Source organism: Mus pahari, chromosome 8, assembly GCF_900095145.1.
Source record: "Mus pahari chromosome 8, PAHARI_EIJ_v1.1, whole genome shotgun sequence".
NCBI classification, from domain to species: domain Eukaryota; kingdom Metazoa; phylum Chordata; class Mammalia; order Rodentia; family Muridae; genus Mus; species Mus pahari.
In genome coordinates, this window is record NC_034597.1 from 2282091 (window position 1) to 2299287 (window position 17197).

Below are 17197 nucleotides of genomic sequence, written 5' to 3' on the forward strand. Positions count from 1 at the left end.
GTTTCCCATTTTTCATTAATCATTTTATTCATTTATATTTCAAATGATATCCTTACTGGTTACCCCCACACACACACACATACACACACACACACAATCCCTCCATCTCATCCATCCTCTCCCCCTGCCCTTAGAGGATGGCCTTATCTGACATCTTGTGGATGTTTGATGCCCCAGCATTGGGGGCTGCTAGAACAGTGAGGTGGGAGTGGGTGAGTAGGTGAAGGAGCATCCTCATAGGGACTCTGTGTTTTTAAGAAGTGAAATAAGAGCAACCCGCAAGATAGTGAAGAACCACTCACTTCAAGCCAAAGTCTCTCCCATATAAAGATAAGCAGTATGAAAAAATAAATGTAAGAGGAGTTTAATAGGTAGGTTGACTTTATTAATATACCTTCTCAGTATGTGAGGTAATGTTGGGTTTTAAGACATAGCACCCCAAAATAAAGAATCTTGGCATTCGAGCAACAGCAGACATGGGAAGTACCCTGGTCTCCAGCTCTCCTCCTAGAGAGCACACCATGAAAGATCTCTTAATCTTCCTCTGTGGTAGGTCATAACTCCTCCAGAGAAGCCTCACTTAACCCAGGTTTGAGGAATGCTCTTCTGCCTGCACACACTGTGGCATGGAAGAAACTGACCACCCTCTGGGCTAACCCCACTCCATTGGCTGACACATGATCAGACTCTTCTAATTACAATTTTCATTTCTCCTCAACCATGCACTTCATCTCACTTATTATAGTACACAGCTTTTTATATTTTCTCAGGCCTTTATTTCTCAAGCCTCCTATATCATATAAAATTTACATTAAATGCATTGCTATTCTCTCTCTTATTAATCTGATTCTGTCTAATAGGTGTAAGGTATGGATTCATTTTATATTAATCACTCTAGATTCCAAACATATCAAATAATAATTTTTAAGGTAAGAAAACTACTTTCCCACAAATATAAAGTATCACAATTTAATTTTTTAATGAGGAAATCAGAAAGGTGGTGGTCAAGGTTTAAGAAAATTACCCTAAGACTAAACAAATATACATTGCATTGAGGATTCATGAACCCTGCCCTCAATAAAGAGAGTTAATATTTCAAAAGAACAAAAACCAAGCCTGAAGCCCAAAGGCAATTCTGCCTATCTCTTCTCCTATGCTTTTGAATTCTGCTACATAGCTGAATGGAAAAAAACAGAACAAAACAACTACAACAAAAGAACCCACCCTTCACTAAGACTTTGATAAGACTCTCGCTCCCTCAGAACACCCATATCTGTAGAACACACCTTCCTATTCACCTTGACAAGGCTAAATGGACACTAAGATCCCTCACCTTCTATAGCTCAGTGATGGAACACAAGGCCTCCCACATGCTGGGCTAGCTCTGAGCTAGGCTACCTGCTGACCTAATTCCTTTAGAACTCACTCATACCCTTCCTTTGGCTCACAGGCAGGTATCAGAGACCAAAATTCTCTGTAACTGTGAAAGTAACTGGACTCAGAGATAAATATTTCCTGCTTGGGTAAGAGATGGAAACCTTTTCTAACTTCTAGACAATCCTTGGTACACTCAACCCCTAAAATTGGAGACTGTTGGGTCTTCTGGGTAAACATTTTTCTCTATCATTATAAAACGACCCTTCTGCATCCCTTTCCCAAGGAAGGTTTTAACTGGCTTGATTTTCTAGCTTAAGAATTGAAGCATAGGTCTAGGGTGACACTGTGCTGAAGTGCATGTGCCTAGCATGTATAAGGGCCTGGAGTGAATGCCCAGATTGCAAGTAAAACACAATCAACAAAGACAAACTCAGCATCAAGGAGCATCTCCCTTCTTAGAAAGAAAAAGTGTTCTGAGGAGCTGGGCTTAAGTGCCTTGGCTTTACAGAGAGAGAGAGAGAGAGAGAGAGAGAGAGAGAGAGAGAGAGAGAGAGAGAGAGAGGTCAGGCATTTGAAAAGTTCCTTTTCCTCAGGGCAAGGGCAGTGCCACAGAACAAGACCAAGAAAACTTTCTGGTTAGTGTTACCATACTTTAGGTTACACCCACCAATTTTATTAAAAAACAGGTCATCTTTCTCATACAATATCTTGATCGCAGTTTTCCTTCTTTCTGCTGCTCCCTGTTCCATTCCCATCTCCCCTCCCTTCGAAATCTACTCCCTTTCTCTCCCATTATAAAACAACCAGCTTTTAACAGATAACATTCAAACATAGCAAAATAAAATACAATAAAGTAAAGAAAACCTATCACATTGATGCTGGAAAAGGCAATGCAAAAGAAGGAAAAGAGACCAGGAGACATCACAGGAATCAGAAATACCGTTTCACACACTCAGGATTACCATAAAAATGCTAAACTGAAAGCTCTAATATATCTGCAGAGGACATGGTACAAACCCATGTAGACCCTGTGCTTGCTGTTCAGTCTCTTTCAATGCATGTATGAGCTTTGCTTGGTTGATTTAGAGGTCCTTGTTTTCATGGTGTCCTTCATCCACTCTGGCTCTTACACTCGGCTTCCCCTTCTGCAGGGTTCCCTGTCACTTCCCCCTTAAAGATGGAGGGAGTCTATCATACTAATTCAAATGCTGCTGGATCATTTGTGTCCCTTTGGACTTCTTGGAAATGTATAGGATCAATTTCCTGAACTCTAGTGTGGGTAACTCTATTTTGGGGTGTGTGTGTGCGTGCATATGTGTGTGTGTCTGTCTGTCTGCCTGAACAAGCACAGGACAAAGCACATGCAGTTAAGGACAGCTTGCAGGAGTTGCTTTACTCCTTCTACCATGTAAGAAGGTATTACACTCAGGTACCCAATCAGGCCTGGCAGCTAGCTCCCTAATTCCCTCTTAGGCATTCTGTTGACCCCCCTTTTTCACTTTTGTTCTTGTCTATTAGGTCTCAGTACCAAAAACAGCCTCTTGTGAGTTCTATTTAACACTGCTAGTATTTCTTTCACTGACTGATCTATAAGACCTGACTTAGAATTTCTATGAAGCTACAGAGGTCTTAGGATGACCAAAAAATCTTGAAATAACCAAGATCTTACATCTGTACCATTCATTTTCATAGTATTAAAAACTAAGGCAAAAATTGAGGCTCAGTAAACTAAGTGTGTAAGACATGGTCCCTGGCTCAGTTGGTAAAGTACTTGCTGCTGAAGCTGAGGACATGAGTAAGGATAACCAACATCCACCAAGAGCTGGGCATGGGACATGAGTAAGGACAACCAACATCTACCAAAAGCTGGGCATGGGACATGAGTAAGGACAACGACCATCCACCAAGAGCTGGGCATGGCATTCTTGGTCTATAATCCAGGCACTAGGAGGCAGAGATAGGTGGATCCTGGGGCCTCAATGCTTCACCAGTCTAGTCAAAATAGTTACTATTCTATTATTATGAAAAGACACCATGATCAAGGCAACTCCTACAAAAGAAATTATTTAATTGGGCACTTGCCTACAAATTTAGAGGGTTAGTCTAAGACCATTAAAGCAGAAAGCAGACAGGCATGATGCTGGAGCAGTAGCTAAGATGTTTGCATCCTGCATCCTGATCAGCAGGTAGCACCCAGAGGGAAAGAGATGAGAGAGAGAGAGAGAGAGAGAGAGAGAGAGAGAGAGAGAGAGAGAGAGAGAGACTAGACCAGGCATAGACTTTCAAAAGCCTCTATTCTCACCCTCAGCAACACACTTCTTCCAACAAGATCACACCTCTTAATCCATCCCAAACAGTTCAACTTACTGGGATTCCAGCATTCAGATATGTGAACTTATGGAGGCCATTCTTATTTAAACCACCAGACCCTGTGACTTTGCTATGTGTCAAGAAGTTACGTGTGGTGTTTTCTGTACATGTTCATAATTCTTTGTCTTTTATTCATTGTAGCTCTTCTTACACTGTGTTTCTAGAAATATCAATTCTGGGCTCTATATAAAACTGTATCTCTAAATGTAATTCCCTGAACCCAAATGTGAATGTGTGTGTGTGTGTGTGTGTGTGTGTGTGTGTGTACTTGTACGTGTGTGTGTGTATACGTATGTGTGTACTTGTACATATGTGTATGCTTTTGTGTGTGGGTGTATATTTGTGTTTCATTTTGTTGTTGATGGTTTATATATTTTGTTTTTAAATGAGACACATTTTAGATTTATTATACAAATGTTTCCATTTTTTCTAAATATTTTTTGAATCATTTGATCTGTGACACTAAATATATGTCTATAGGTATATAGCTAAGAATATCATCAATATAATATGTGCTACCGCCTTCTACTGTATGCATCAAAGTCGGTGACACAGATGACACACATATTAGAGACACATCCAAAGAAGACACCTTCCATCTAGGTGTCCATTTGGCCTTGCTTTGCAATCCCTAAATTCATGGGAGAAAATGTTCTCAAAGGACTTCTCTGCAGGGAGTGACATCCTGGCAGGCAAAGATAATGCTTTCATGTTCAGACAGCGATGCAGCAAAATCAAAACTGGGGTGGGCAGAGGCAACCAGTGAAGAGAATGTTCAGCACGTTTAGCCATGTGCTCAGTGGAAAAAATCTTTGGCTAATAAGACAGCACACAATACACACTTAATAAAAAAGGGTGTCCAGAAAAGATATAGCTAAAAAATATTCAAGTAAAACGTTGTTGGATGAGATAGTCAACTTAAAGATAATTTTGAAAATCTCTTCACACATGCTCCACTTTACCACAGTCAGATGCAGGATCAGTGTCCATTTACCCCCTCAGAACACTAAGTTAGCAGTCCCTGAAAATTCACAACAATGCAAACTAGATTTAAGACATTTACAAGTACCTCCAAAGCATCTAGTGGTAATGATTATAAATTCCAGGGAGCCAGATAAAAGCTCTCTTTTCTCTTCTTTATTTATCTGCAGGTCTGATATTCAAGTGAAAATCAATATACCAAAAGCCATGTAACATAGTTTGGTCACTTAAGACATTTTCAAGGAAAAAAAATATATACACACAAATGCACATGCTCTCACACTCTCCTCTCTCTCTCTCTCTCTCTCTTTCTCTCTCTCTCTCTCTCTCTCTCTCTCTGAAACTGAACAAAGATAAGACTTTTAAAAAGCATAGTTTTTGATCTAACCTGTTATTTTCCAGTTGTTGTATTTTTGTTGTTGTTTTCACCCACTAAGGAGCTATTTATTTATTTATTTATTTTCCTGATTGCCTCCTTGGAATGTTAATATCACAATTTTCCCATGTATTGTTTTAGACGTTGCCTTGTATATTTGTATAATTTATACATTGTCTTAGATAGGGTTTTAATGTTATGAAGACACAACATGACCATGGCAACACTTATAAAAGAAGACTTTTATTTGGGGCTGTCTTACAGTTTAGAGGTTTAGTCCATTATCATCATGGCAAGAAGCATAGCAGTGTGCAGGCAGACATGGTGCTGAAGGAGGAGCTGAGAGTTCTACATCTTGTTCTACAGGCAGCAGTAGAAGACTGAATGCTACACTGGGCATAATCTGAGCATATAATACCTCAAAGTCTGCCTCCACAGTGACACACTTCCTCCAGTCAGGTCACATATCTCTGAATAGTGCCACTCCCTATGTGCTGAGGATTCACACATGTGAGTTTATGAAGGTCATTCCTATTCAAACTACCACACACATAAAAAGAGAACTATTTGCCTAAGAAATAAATTTTAGTGTTATTTATTTTAGAGATTACAACTACATCTTCCACCTTTCCTTTATTCCCTATGAACTGAATGTACTTATTACCTGCATGTGTGTTCTATCACCCCCAGCTGTCCCCAGCTGTGATACTGCCTCTCCTCCATACACGTGATGGATTCTAAAGGTGCAAAGCCTGCCTCTCGAAACTTCTTTGCTGGGAATTGCTGTTAACTTTTTTTGGTTTATGCAGTTGTTTCCAGACTATTGTAGGGAGTGACAGCAAAGGCAACACACACTCTCAGAATGGGAAACACAAAATTCTGTCAAATAGGGAATGTATTTGAGATTCATCAGTTTAAACTATAAGCAAACAGAGTAGCCTTCTTAATAAATGCTCCTAAGACAGTGAACTTTTATATGCAAAAAAAATCAAGATTTTTCCCCTTACACAAAAAATTAATTCAAAGTGGGTCAACGGCATAATGCATCTATTCACTCTATAAAACTTAAAAGAAACCATAGTGTTAATCTTCCTATTTGTGAAGAAGTAATGTTTTCTTAGATAGGCATAAGTAATATATGCATTTAAAATCAAAATGATAGATAAATTTGATGGTCCCCATCAAAATTTATTAATAACTGTTTTTAACTTTATTGATATCCATTATAACTTGAACCATCAAAGAAGTGAAGACAATTTGAAAACTGGGAGAGACAGTGTACAGATGAGTTTGGGAAGGAACTTGTACATCAAACTCCTTACAATAAATAATATAGTTATTATATACTTGCTGTCCTTTATTAGTATACACTAATTGTTCAAATATCAGACTTGATTGGGATCTTTTCAAACATGCTTGTGATGTACTTTGGCCATATCCACATGCTTAGATAATCTTGTTTTTTAAAAAGCAAATTCTCCAAGCAAAATATGCAAATGGACAGTAAGGATATGACAAGATCTTCAACAACTTCAAACACCAGAAAATAACGAATTAAAGGCACCAAGCCATAATACTTTCACCCCAAAGATGCCGTAACCAAAAGCAGTGAATAAGGGGTAGACATGCTGGAAGTGGGAGCTCCCACCTGTAAAGTCAGAGTGTGACAGCCCCAGGCAAGCGGATCCTATGTAATAATAGCTCTAGTAACACAGCAAGCCACTGCGTGGAAGCTACCGCAGCAGCATCCAGGCATGTCTTTAATGATGGAGATAATGTATATAAAGTCGAGGGACTAAGAAAAGAAATGAAAGCATATTCATGTCTGTGTAGAAATTCGTATATGAATGTTCATAATAGGGTCACTGTAAGACCACAGAGGGGGAACAATCCTTAGACACACAAGTCCTCAATGATATAAATAAATTGTACATACAACAGAAAAGTATTAGCAAATAAGCAGAAAGCCCTGATGCATACAGGAAGGGAACGGAGCCATGCAGCATAGCTTCATGATAAGCAGAAAGCATTTGTGGATGAGCATGAAGGTTCCTTTTGAAGGTGATGGAAATAGTTTCAAGTTAGCGTAGTGATAGCTATAAAACTAGTCAAACCTACTGAACTACAAAAGGGAATGAAGTAAGATTTGTATACATCAGGAAAATAAAGATGTTATTCAAAAAAAAAAAAAATGAAGCAAAGAAAAATGAAGCAGTCAGACTTTCTCACACCCTTCCTTGCTCTTTGGAGCCAGAACTCTGCTAAGCCCAGAAAGCTCAGTGTTGCTTTGTGGTAGGGTAGTGGCTGCCAGCATGGAACCCTCCAGCAACAGTCACACCAGAGCCCCAGGAAGTCTTCAGAAAATGCCCTGGACAGGAAGCTAGAATGTGTGGTCATCCTACTGTGATGTTCTAGCAACTCCTGAAGACTTGGGGGGGGGGGGAATAAGCTTGTGCAAAACCCTAACAAATCAGAAAACAAGAAAACAATTATATTCAAAGACAGCAAAAATCAGGCAGGACAAGGAGTGGGTACAGTAGTTAACCCCCTGGTTCTGCTTCAGATGGTATTTAGATAGTGTTCTAAGGTAAATATTTAATTCTGAATTCATTAAGTGCACGGAAAGATTGTGTGTGGAGGCAGAGGGGGTGGAAACGGCAGATACAGGACAGAACGACCTAACAGGAGACAAAGCTTCTGCTTCCACTCTGATGATGCAGAGAAAAAGATCTGGCATTTTCATCATCAGCAGCAGCCTATTTAGGAGCAGGGAGCTAAGTACTGTTTATAGTAAAACAATCCATTAAGAGGGAGTGAGGAAGAGGTGGGAGGGGGTACCACAGGGGGTGTTCTTTATTGCTTCTTTAATTCACCAGCCTTGTGGATCTAAGTCACTTTATACACACATCCTACAATTAATGGCAAATGTTTATAAATTGCACAGAGTGGCAAAGATATCTTAAAACTTAGTAAGGGTGACATGGAAAAATTCCTATTACCATTTATATAAGTCGGGTCCTTGGGCTTAAAGCAACTTGGTAACAAATGAAATATTTTAACAAACTTAGCCGGCAAAATCCTCAGCTTTGTTCCCTCAAAAAGCAAAGAAAGATTCCTCAGGTGCAGTGCATTTATGCAATGAGTCACTAGCTTTCAAATACAATAAATATGCCATTGCATCTACAAAGTCTGAGCCTGAGAATTCAAAGGGCTTAGCTAGCATTTAACCTTTCATATTTAACTTGGCCTATTTTACATATTAACTCATTAATTCATTCATTAATTCACTCAGAAAATATACATGAGCTCAATATGGTCATTTGGGGTAAAATAAAACTGTGACCTTGGAATTGTGTGCAAGAAAATTATTTTTCTCATATTCTATTATTCTTAGAATATTGAGCACCATGAATATGAAAGTACAAAGTCATTCATCCAGGCAGTGTGGTTGGAAGACATGAGAAACTTGGACTTAATATTATAAAGAGCTATTATATGCACACATATCTGAAGGACATTTTTAAAAGTACTAAACCATAAATATTCTGATTCACTGCTTTCTCACATGTACTAAAAATGACTTCACACAATCGCTAACGAGGAGGTAGGTTTTGTATCTTGCTGAAAATGTCACTTAATAAATAACCTTCAGATTTAAATGCAAACTATGGGTGTCATTCATAGATCCTCAGACTTGTCCTTGAAGTTGAAGTGTGCAATGAAGTAACTAAAAATTTTGTCTTTCATTAACACAATGTTACTTTAAGTTTATGCAAATGAGTCTAAACTTTCAAGATTTCCTGAAGATTTACTTTGCTTTTAATTATGTTTTGTGTGTGTGTGTGTGTGTGTGTGTTGGGGGGGAGGGAGTGTACATGGAGTGTACATGGAGTGTACGTGGAGAAGAGTTGCATCAGATCCCTGAAGCAGAAGTTACCTGCAGCTGTGAGGAACTGTTGGGGCTAAACTCAGTTACACTTCAAGAGCAATTCACACTCCTAAACATTGAGCTATCTCTCCAGCCTCAACCTGCAAGATTTTAATATAATATTCTTATAAAGAAAGAGCATTTCTTATACAGCACTTAAATTGAGGGCGCCAAGTACAGCTTTAGGATAATTTTCAAGTTTTATTTCCCAATCACAGATTAAATTGTTATAAGTTTTAGGGGAAAACAACTTATGTCATAATTTATTTATATGACATATTTACTCAAAAAGTGATTTCCTGTTCACAGCAGCATGTCTCAACTGTCCTGATCCTATATTTTGATGCACATTAGGTGTCCAGTAATTATCACTCAAAAAACTAAAGCAAAGAAACATTCCCCGGACCTACAAAGTCAGGAATAGCAAAGCAGACATTTGATGAGAGTAATTATCAGAAAGAAAATTTGCTAGCAGATATTTTTGAGATTATTTGACATTAACTTCATCATTAGATAGCAAGCCTCCACAATATTCCTTATCCATAGCTGATTATGTCAATAGTAGGTGCAGTTGGTAGAACAATGGCCACCAATGGTGCCCATGTTGCAGCATCACTAACTTCAGTTAATTTAGCCTTATCTGACACTGTAGTATGAAGGTGGCAGATGGAGCTGCATGAAGGATAAGCGAGAGGAAGTAACCTAGGCAGATGAGGCCACCCAGTGTACATACAAGACTTCTTAACAGATGGAAGAAGTAGACGGAGCATGGGTCTGAGTGTAAGATATGAGAAGCATGTAACCTCTTTCCAGACTCTGAAGCAGAGGTGGAAGCCATGAATCGAGAATTTACCTTCTAAAACACAGGGTTGCCTATGGTCTTTAAGTATAGCTTCCAAGCAGCCTGTTTATAAAGTCTGAACTTCCAGAAACATTTGTATAATACAGTTTTTTGCCGTTTAACTCTACGTTTATGGAAATTTGCTGTGACACCATCATAAAAAAATTGAGAGGATAACTACTTATTGTGAACTTACGTTTATGGAAATTTGCTGTGACACCATCATAAAAAAATTGAGAGGATAACTACTTATTGTGAACTCATTTAAATCTGATTTCTTCCTTTCACTGACCTACATCCTTACTTCCAGGTTTCCTCCAGCCTGCTCTTGGGAGGACTCCAAAGTGTTCTGAGTGAGCTGAGACTGTGCTGTGCAGGAATATACTGTGGTACATCTCTTTAAGTATATATTTTTGTGATAGTTACAATTTGTTGTTCATCATCCTAAGCAAAAGATTTATAAATTTGGAAACACTAAGAGATATCTGCTCACATGAATGTTTCCTCATGTAGCTAACTGAGCACATAAAAACAAACAAACAACAAGAACACAAAACACTAGCATCCAGGGTTTATAATTTAAAAACTAATGCAAAAAAACAAAACAAAACAAAACAAAAAAACAACCCCAGGACCTATCCAGTCAAAACCATCAAAGCAGACATTTGTTGAGGGTAATTTTCTAAAGGAAACTACCACCATGGCAGGCATTGAATAATACCTTAATTGTGGCTTCAGGTTGTTCCCATTATCCTTAAGTAGACAGCCAGATCTATGTTATAGTGTCAGTTTAGGAATAGAATCCAAATAATGTTTAAGGAGTTTCCAAGCGGAAATGAACTGAAAGACTTACAAAACTGAAAGCATATCGAAAATCATTCGAAAAGGTGAGTTGCTATGTATAGATGAATACTCTGGCCTTGGAATCAGTCATTAGCTTGCAGATTGATCAAAGACTCTCTGGACCAAGTAAGCCCAGTAGCAACAGTGTTTCGAAAACAACACTCCACTGTACGCATGTTCAGGAAGAAAATGACCAAGGGATGCACAGCTCAGAGAATGTAAAGTTAGAATTCACGGGATGAAAAGGGAACTGTCACACCAGGACATGGAGACTCTTCAGAGATAGAAGCATGCCCACTGGAGAAAACGCAGCAATGCAACAATTCTGAGCACAGCTAAGGCTCCAATTACTTGCAGCACTGGTGAGGCTTTGTCAGTTTCACACCAACTAGAGTCACTTATGTAATATTGGTCTGTGGACACTTCCACAAGGTATTTTCTTGTTTAAAGATTTATTTTTTTTCTTTATGGTTTTGGAGTATTTAGCCTGCAAACATGCCTATACGTACAATGCTAAGTCAGAAGAGGGTGTTAGATCCTGAGAACAGGAGTTAAAGATGGTTGAAAGCTGTGATGTGGGTGCTAGGAATTGAAGCTGAGTCCTCTTTCAGAGCAGCTAGGGGTCTTAACTTTTAAGTCACATCTACAGTCCCACATTTTCTTGATTATCAGTTGACTGGGGATAGCACAGAAAGAGAAAACTGAACAAGCCATAAAGAAAGCAGCCAACAACATTTTCCAGGTCTCTACATCTGTGTCTGCTTGCAGGCTCCTGCCATGTTCCTGTCCAGGCTTTTCGAGACGATGGACTCTGAAATATAAGATGACATAGATCTTTCATTCCCTAAGTTGCTTCTGGTCATGGTGTTTACCTCAGCAACAGAAACCAAGCCAGTGCACTTGCCTTTCTATTTCAAGAAACACACTTTTATATCCTTGATATCAAATCTCTATTTTGCTTACAGTTACTCTGAATGAGTAGAGATCCCTTGCACGATAAGATAATTCTAGTTCTATCGAACAGCTTTGTTCACAGTCCAGACTTTCACTTCACCAAACTCACCTGCAGCATGGGTTAGTACAATCATTTTTAAGCTTACCCCCAAATACCTAACAAATAAATGAGACACATTTGTTATTGTGGTTATTTTACTTGGCTTTGACATTACTGGAGGAAGGGTAACCTTCATCTACTTTTCTAACTCTTGGCCTGCCTAATTCTACAGCAGTGTTCCCCAAATAATTGCTGTTTCTCCTGGACCTTTGCTCATGGTCCATCTGCTTTCTTCCATTTTGGAATTTGGACTTCTATAGGCGGTCCTTTCTAAAACCCAGTGTATCTTAACAGTTAGACTGTTTATCTCATGGACTTTTGAAAAATCTGAAGTCAACAAAGCACATTTTCTGTGGGAGACGTCACTGGGGGGTTGGAGCAGTTTTTTCTTTCGGGGATGAGGTATCAGAATTCATAATGGATGCACAAGTAAAAAGCTCAGAACCTTCAAGTCATCGTTTAAATACATAACTGAAATATGTAGTTGTTTATGAAACATCATACAGAGAATGAAGCCTTCTAAAATCTAAATGGAAGGGTTTTTCTAGCAAAAATAAGGAAGAGAAAATCCGTATTATAATGGGCCCTGATTCAAAGTAGGGTTCTGTATTCAAGTTCATAGATTAACACAGGTTTGACCAAGTGTCCTTTTTTTCAGATGCTGAATTGTATATTGTTCATTAAACTTTTATTATTTTTATATTTTCTTTATTTACATTTCAAATATTATCCCCTTTCCTAGTTTCTCCTCTGAAAATCCCCTATCCCTTCTCTCCTCCCCATGCTCCCTAACACACCCACTCCCATTCCCAGTCCTGGCATTCTCCTATACTGCGGCATAGAACCTTCAAAGGACCTAGGGCCTCTCCTTCCATTCATGACCAACTAGGCCATCCTCACCTACATATACAGCTAGAGTGTCATGTTCCACCATGTGTTTTCTTTGATTGGTGGTTTAGTTCCAAGTAGCTCTGGGGGTACTGATTAGTTCATATTGATGCTCCTCCTGTGGAGTTTCAGACCCCTTCACCTCCTTGGGTACTTTCTCTAGCTTCTTCATTGGGGACCTTGTGCTCTGTCCTATGTATGATTTTGAGCATCCATTTCTATATTTCCCAGGCACTGACAAAGGCCCTCAGGAGACAGCTATATCAGGCTCCTGTCATTAGGGTCTTGTTAGTATCTGCCATAGATAGTGTCTGAGTTTGGTGGTTGTTTATGGGATGGACCCCCAAAGGGGAAGTCTCTGGATGGTCATTCCTTCAGTCTCCTCTCCAAACTTTGTCTCTGTAACTCCTTCCATGGGTATTTTGTTCCCCCTTCTAAGAAAGATTCTGACCTTCTGGGCAAATATCTACTTATCAGTGAGTTCATATCATGTGTGTTCTTTTGTGATTGGGTTACCTCACACAAGATGAAATCTTCCAGATCCATCCATTTATCTAAGAATTTCATAAACTCATTGTTTTTAATAGTGAAGTAGTACCCCATTGTGCAAATGTACCACATTTTCTGTATCCATTCCTCTGTTGAGGGACATCTAGGTTTTTTCTAGCTTCTGGTTATTATAAATAAGGCTGCTATGAACATAGTGGAGCATGTGTCCTTATTACATGTTGGAGCATCCTTTGGGTATATGCCTAGGAGTGTTTTTTTTTTGCTGGATCTTCTGGAAGAAGTATGTCCAATTTTTTGAGGAACCAACAAACTGATTTTCAGAGTGGTTGTACCAGCTTTCAGTCCCACCTGCAATGGGGGAGTGTAGTGTTCTTTCTTCACATCCTAGCCAGCATCTGCTGTCACCTAAATTTTTGATCTTAGCCATTTTGACTAGTGTGAGGTGGAATCTCAGGGTTGTTTTGATTTGTGTTTCCCTGATGATTAAGAATGTTAAATAAACATTTTTTTTTTTAGGTGCTTCTCAGTCATTCGGTATTCCTCAGTTGAGAATACTTTGTTTAGTTCTGTACCCACCCCACTTTTTTTTTTGTTTTTTGGAGACAGGGTTTCTCTGTATAGCTCTGGCCGTCCTGGAACTCACTTTGTAGACCAGGCTGTCCTCAAACTCAGAAATTCACCTGCCTCTGCCTCCCAAGTGATGGGACTAGAGGTGTGTGCCACCACGCCTGGTTTTCTGTACCCCATTTTTAATAGTATTATTTGGTTTTCTAGAGTCCAACTTCTTGAGTTCTTTATATATATTGGATATTATCCCCCTATCAGATTTAGGATNGGTAAAGTTCTTTTCCCAATCTGTTGGTTGCCTTTTGGTCTTATTGACAGGTTCCTTTACATTACAGAAGCTTTGCAATTTTATGAGGTCCCATTTGTCGATTATTGATCTTACAGCACAAGCCATTGGTGGTCTGTTCAGGATTTTTTTCCCCTGTGCCCATATCTTCGAAGGTTCTTCCCCACTTTCTCCTCTATAAGTTTCAGTGTCTCTGGTTTTACATGGAGTTCCATGATCCACTTAGACTTGAGCTTTGTACAAGGAGCTAAGAATGAATCAATTCTCATTCTTCTACATGCTAACCACCAGTTGACCCAGCACCATATGTTGAGGAAGCTGCCCCCTTTCTACTGGATGGTGTTAGCTCCTTTGTCAAAGATCAAGTGACCATAGGTGTGTGGGTTCATTTCTGGGTCTTCAATTCTAGTCCATTGATTACCTGTCTGTCACTGTACCAGTACCATGCAGTTTTTATCACAATTGCTCTATAATTCTACTTGAGGTCAGGCATGGTAATTCTACCAGAGGTTCTTTTATTGTTGAGAATAGTTTTTACTATATTAGGTTTTTTGTTATCCTAGATGAATTTACAAATTACCATTTCTAGCTCTGTGAAGAATTTAGTTGGAATTTTAATGGGGATTGCATTGAATCTGTAGATTGCTTTCAGCAGGATGGCCATTTTGACTATATTAATCCTGCTTATCCATGAGCATGGGAGATCTTTCTATCTTCTGAGACCTTCTTCAATTTCTTTCTTCAAAGACACGAAGTTCGTATCATACAGATCTTTCACTTCCTTAGAATCACAACAAGGTATTTTATATTATTTGTGACTATTATGAAGGGTGTTGTTTCACTAATTTTTTTCTCAGCCTGTTTATCCCTTCTGTAGAGAAAGGCCACTGATTTGTTTGAATTAATTTTCTATCCAGCTACTTCACTGAAACTGTTTAACAGGTTTAGGAGTTCTCTGGTGGAATTTTTGGGGTCACTTCCATATACTGTCAAATCATCTGCAAATAGTGAAATTTTGACTTCTTCTTTTCCAATTTGTATTCCTTTGATCTCCTTCTGTTGTCTAATTTGTCTGGCTAGAATTTTAAGTACTATTGAATAAGTAGGGAGAGAGTGGGCAGCCTTGTCTAGTCCCTGACTTTAGTGAGATTGCTTCCAGTTTCAAACCATTTAGTTTGATGTTGGCTCCTGGTTTGCTGTATATTGTTTTTATTATGTTTAGATATGGGCCTTGAATTCCTGATCTTTTCAAGACTTTTATCATGAAGGGGTATTGGACTTAGTCAAATGCTTAGTCAGCATCTAATGAGATGATCGTATAGTTTTTGTCTATTAGTTTGTTTATATAGTGAATTGCATCGATGGATTTCTGTATATTAAACCATCCTTGCACCCCTGAGATGAAGCCTACTTCATCATGATGGATGATCGATTTGAAGTGTTCTTGCATTCAGTTTGCAAGAATTTTTGAGTACTTTTGCATCGATATTCATAAGGGAAATTGGTCTGAAGTTCTCTTTGTTTGGTCTTTGTGTGGTTGAGGTTTCAGAGTAATTGTGAATTCATAGAAAGAATTGGGTAGAGTACCTTCTGTTTCTATTTTGTGGAGTAGTTTGAGGAATATTTGATTTAGGTATTCTTTGAAGGTCTGATAGAACTCTGCACTAAACCCATCTGGTCCTGGGCTTTTTTTTGGTGGGAGACTATAAATGACTGTTCCTCTATTTTTAGGGGATATGGGACTATTTATATCGTTAATCTGATCCTGATTTAACTTTGGTACCTGGTATCTGTCTAGAAAAATTTCCATTTCATCCANGTTTTCCAGTTTTGTTGAATATAGGTTTTTGTAGTAGGATCTGATGATGTTTTGGATTTCCTCAGATTCTGTTGTTACTTCTCCCTTTTCATGTCTGATTTTGTTAATTAGGATTCTGTCCTTGTGTTCTCTAGTTAGTCTGGCTAAGGGTTTATCTATTTTGTTGATTTTCTCAAAGAACCAGCTCCTGGTTTGGTTGATTCTTTCTATAGTACTTTTTGTTTCCGATTTCAGACCTGAGTTTGATTATGTCCTGCCTTCTACTCCTCTTGGGTGAATTTGCTTCCTTTTGTTCTGGAGATTTCAGGTGTGCTGTCAAGCTGCTAGTGTATGTTCTCTCCAGTTTCTTTTTTGAGGCACTCACAGCTATGAGGTTTCTTCTTAGTATGGCTTTCATTGTGTCCAATAAGTTTGGATATGCTGTGGCTTCATTTTCATTAAACTCTAAAAAGTCTTTAATTTCTTTCTTTATTTCTTCCTTGACCAAGGTATCATTGAGTAGAGTGTTGCTCAGCTTCTACATGAATGTTGGCTTTCTATTATTTATGCTGTTATTGAAGATCAGCCTTAGTCCATGGTGATCTGATAGGATGCATGGGATAATTTTAATATTTTTATATCTGTTGAGGCCTGTTTTGTGACCAATGATATGGTCAATTATGGAGAAGGTACCATGAGGTGCTGAGAAGATATATCTTTTTCTTTTATGAAGAAATGTTCTATAGATATCTGTTGAATCCACTTATTTCATAACTTACGTTAGTGTCACTGTGTCTCTGTTTAGTTTCTTTTTTCAGGATCTGTCCATTGATGAGAGCGGGGTGTTGAAGTCTCCCATTATTATTGTGTGAGGTGTAATGTGTGCTTTGAGTTTTAGCAAAGTTTCTATAATGAATGTGGATGCCCTTACATTAGAGCATAGGTGTTCAGAATTTAGAGTCCATCTTGGTACATTTTACCTTTAATGAGTAAGTAGTGTCTCTCCTTGTCTTTTTTGAGAACTTGATGTTGAAAGTTGTTTTTATTTGATATTAGAATGGCTACTCCAGCTTGTTTCTTGGGAACATTTGCTTTGAAAATTGTTTTCCAGCCTTTTACTCTGAGGTAGTGTCTGTCTTTGTCCCTGAGGTGGGTTTCCTGTATGCAGCAAAAAGTTGGGTCCTGTTTACGAAACCAGTCTGCTAGGCTATGTCTTTTTATTGGGGAATTGAGTCCATTGAGAGGAAGAGATATTAAGGAAAAGTCATTATTGCTTCCTGTTATTTTTGTTGCTAGAGTTGGATTTCTGTTCATATGACTATCTTCTTTAGATTTGTTGAAAGATTACTTTCTTGCTTTTTCTCGAGCGTAGTTTTCC

At 38.6% G+C, this 17197-nt stretch overlaps 1 protein-coding gene across 4 annotated transcripts in view; it reads right to left on the reverse strand.

Moving 5' to 3' along the window:
* Positions 1 to 17197, reverse strand: part of Fhit (fragile histidine triad diadenosine triphosphatase) — a 1532796-nt gene that overhangs the window by 556956 nt on the left and 958643 nt on the right. The gene's annotated exons all lie outside the window — the stretch shown is intronic.